Below are 3,936 nucleotides of genomic sequence, written 5' to 3'. Positions count from 1 at the left end.
GGTCCAGACTGTGCAATGCAAACGTGCAAAGCATTTTGCATTTGCAACGTAAAATCAAATCTGACGAAAATGCCGAACGTTTTAGTATCCGAGAATTTTTTGTACCGATATCTCAACTAAGTAATGCCTGATACGAGGTACAATCCATTGCATGCACGATCTTTGCACAAACACAGTCCAAAATAGTGCAACGCACATCAAAGACATTCGCACAGAAACACGCCAACACACACGGATACCCACAAACTGTTTGCTGCAATGTTCAAAAACCATTGCTGCAATTTTCCAAACACTGCCAACACAAATTTCCAATTGCATAGGCTATCGTCCCGTAGAGTCGTATGAGATGGACAACGTAAATCTGGACCCCACCTTAAGGCTCTAGAGATTAAGAAACGAGATTAGAATTTTTGGTAACACAAAAAATTACCCCAGCCCATTTTTTCCCCACCCCCCTTGAGATTTTTACAACCGTCTCTTCTCAAGCTTGAAGTACCAAGGAGTGGATTTGTTGGGCTTACAACTACTTTCTTCGTAATCCTTATGACCTTTTTGTACTCTCTGGAAGGGAAAAACTGTTATTTGTTGCATTTAAAATGTCTTCACTTTTATATTATACGTTTTTTTTTTTTTTTTTTTTTTTGTACTTACACCTGTATTTTCATGAACAAATATTCTTGTCTGGCCTGAAGTCAGTTTTCGCCAATCAGGAACTTGGCGCTCGGGAATTGATGTGCTACTGGAGGAAGTATTTTTGTCAGAAATATGGGTGCTTACTGTCATTGACTGGTCTTGAGCATTTAACACAGAGGTACATTATTTAAATGAATTTTTCCTGACTCTAAATTTTATACATTTCATATCAGGTTTGGTAACGTTGTATTTGGTTGAAAATGGCAGCCTCTGGTTATGTTACTTTGGTTTCTGGTTTCTGTTCCTCCTTAATCCAAAAGATCAAATTAATAGCCGGTTTCTCCAATGACTTAAGGGGGGGTTTTTTTTTTTTTTTTTTTTTTTTTTTTTTTTTTTTAGCCCTAAAATGGAGTCATTTAGGTATTAGATAATTTTAGATCCGTTTTCTTCCATCATTTGTAGGTGTCCCTCTACAACTACCTGAAAACGGCTACTTTCTCTGTGGCGTATAATATCTCTAGTAGCGCAGTCAAACTTTCTTGACTTGGCGGGGTGGAGCGCTACCGCGCTCCTTAATTTGACTCTTCTAAGTTAAACGCATTTTTTAAATACGACTTTGACTCCTGTAATTCTAGAATTATCTATGGCCAGGACCACAATCTCAGTTTGAACATTGTTTAAGTTAATCTCATTATGGATTAATCAATCTGATTGGTTGATCTTGAACTTGGCATTACAATTAGCCAATCAGAGATTAGTTTACTTTACCTTAGACCAAGTAAACTCTGTGTGGTCCGAACCATTAACCATTAATAACTCCATTTTGGACAGTTTAAAAATGTTCCACATTAGGTAATCCTCCGATTCAAAGTCATTGGTGAAAACCCATCATTTTACTGTGTCTTCTCGCCCTATGCTTTGTAAATATTTTTTTCATCATGCCTTATTTGAAAACAAACATCATGGTTATTATTTTGTAGTTTTACCCTTGTAGAGGTTTCATGTTAATTTTGTTTTAGAGATCTTTGAAGTTCAATAAAAACGGGAGAAACGTCTCTTTTTTATATAAAATTTATATTTGTTTCCGTGTGTCTTTTTTTCGAATTGAACTCGGTTTCTGGTCTAGTTGTCCGAAATTGATATCCACCCCCGGCGGGAATCGAACCCGCGGCCCAGCGCTTACGAGGCAGACGCGCCACCAACCGAGCTAACTAGGCTGGCCGATACCGCATTTCTCGCGAGTTGAGATTTCGATCAAAATCGCTCGAACTTATTCACGAACAACGAAATAAATTAGGTACTATGTATAGGTACCTATCTAAGTCTACTAAAAGTTTCCCTGGGCGGGGTTCCTAGAACGATTTGATTTGCCCGCAAATTTGCTTTATGGCTAGCGTGCAAAAGGCTGAAAAGGAGTTCGCGCTTCTTTAGTCGCCTTTGGTCCCGGGCTAATTTCACGAAATGAACGTTTCGGTCGCTATTTGAAAGCTCAAAAAGAGTTTGCATTTCGCATGATTTTAGATTTCGGCCCAAGTGAGGGCCAAGTAGCTCGAGTTTGGCAGAGAGATTCGATAAGCCTATGTTCAGGGCTAGATACATGAGGTGTAGAAGAGGCTAGCTACATGACGTGTAGAAGAGGCTATGCTAGGTAGATCAAATGTGTCTGTGGGCCGCGTTTTCAAAAGGTACGGTCTCGGTCGTTATTCAGGTTCAAAATCTCGAAATTTCGACCGAGCCTTATTACGTCATCATCGTATACGGCCCAAGTGAGGGCAAGTAGCTCAAATTTGGCAGAAACATGAGGTGTAGAAGAGGCTATGCTAGGTAGATCAAATGTGTCTGTGGGGTGGGCCGCGTTTTCAAAAGGTACGGTGACGGTCTCGGTCGTTATTCAGCATTCAGGTTCAAAATCTCGAAATTTCGACCGAGCCTTATTACGTCATCATCGTATATTTTTTGTCTGTCCGTTCCATTGGCCAACATGAAAAAGTTCATATCTCTTTGTAATGGATCGTGTAAACGCGGCGTACTGTTGCCGGCGTTAAGATCGGTGAGGGATTTTTTCATGGGGGAGAAATCCCTTTTTAAAAGTCTAGCGCGAAAATTTGAATATTGATAATTTTTGAGCAGTGTGATTTTTGGTTTTGGACCTAAAATTTTTTTAGTTTTTGATTTTCTTGTATTCTTGTAACTGTCTTGCTGTACCTACTCTCATTTTTTTTTGTAAGCAGGACTTATATAGAGGTAACTTCATTGTCCCCTAGAGAAATTCAGATCTTTAGCATCTAGAGTTCTGTGGAAAGAGGAAACTACCTTTAACACTTTATTTCTTTCTATTTCCCTACTTTCCCGAGGCCTTTCCTTTCTTATTACAATTTTCTTCTTTTAGCTCAAATCTCAAATTCAACATTTTCTACGACGGAGAAAAAAGTCCAACGAGCAACAATTTATATCTCTCTTCCTTTATGATTTCTCTTTGGATGCATGAAACCAAATTCGCATCTTCTACCCATGTACAACAAGTGACAATATTTTCAGCAGCGGAAAAATTCAAATTAAGATTCTTGCAACAGTATCACAGTAGGCACAGACATATCTCGAGATATGTTATCAGAGCCAGTAGTGATAGCATCTTGAATCTACCAGGCTCTCATTGGTTCTCTGAAGCTAAGTGACACTGGACGTTGTTGGTGTTTGAATGGACGACCATCTTTGCAGTTGCATACCCAAAATCACTGAGGCAGGGTGAGCTTAATGTGAGGAGGAGGTTGATTGTCATAAATTGAGTTTGGAAATGATCGAGTCAAAATTAAGCGAGTGGTGAAATCTCACTTGAGTACTATCCCTATCTCAAACCTCTTTCAAATACATGCCCATAAAATAGTGTTAATTCAGGTGATTTTTTTTCCAGATAGGTATTCAAGTAACCATGCTGGACAGTTGAGTACAACAAAGCACATCAATGAAACATATAATCTAGCTTCCTAAAAAGGGAGAGAGAAAGACTCTGTGGCTAAAAACTTTAGGGGAGTGCAACTTGAGTTGAATCAAGCAGAGCAAAATTTATAATAAAATTGATTGTCATTAGAGAGAAAGGGAGGGAGAGAGAAAGACTCTGTGGCTAAAAACTTTAGGGGAGTGCAACTTGAGTTGAATCAAGCAGGGCAAAATTTATAATAAAATCATCTATCGGACCAAGTCAAAGAATCAAGTGATAAATTGAGTTTGGAAATGATCGAGTCAAAATTAAGCGAGTGGTGAAATCTCACTTGAGTACTATCCCTATCTCAAACCTCTTTCAAA

The 3,936-nt window shown here is 38.8% G+C and overlaps 2 long non-coding RNA genes across 2 annotated transcripts in view; one reads left to right on the top strand and one right to left on the bottom strand.

Moving 5' to 3' along the window:
• LOC113472915 overlaps positions 1–3,364 on the bottom strand; it is a 10,446-nt gene extending 7,082 nt beyond the window's left edge. The window contains exon 1 of the long non-coding RNA XR_003395047.1: positions 2,947–3,364. This is a non-coding gene — a long non-coding RNA (uncharacterized LOC113472915). The remainder of the gene's footprint in view (positions 1–2,946) is intronic.
• On the top strand, positions 3,237–3,625 carry LOC103522690. The gene is made up of 2 exons (XR_001809873.2): positions 3,237–3,378; positions 3,545–3,625. It is a non-coding gene; the product is annotated as an uncharacterized LOC103522690 (long non-coding RNA).
• Positions 3,626–3,936: the final 311 nt, after the last annotated feature.

The sequence above is a fragment of the Diaphorina citri genome, unplaced genomic scaffold (genome assembly GCF_000475195.1).
Source record: "Diaphorina citri unplaced genomic scaffold, Diaci psyllid genome assembly version 1.1 scaffold10296, whole genome shotgun sequence".
In the NCBI taxonomy this organism is placed as follows: domain Eukaryota; kingdom Metazoa; phylum Arthropoda; class Insecta; order Hemiptera; family Psyllidae; genus Diaphorina; species Diaphorina citri.
The sequence above is the reverse complement of the archived record's forward strand: the minus strand, read 5'-3'. Positions and strand labels throughout refer to the sequence as shown.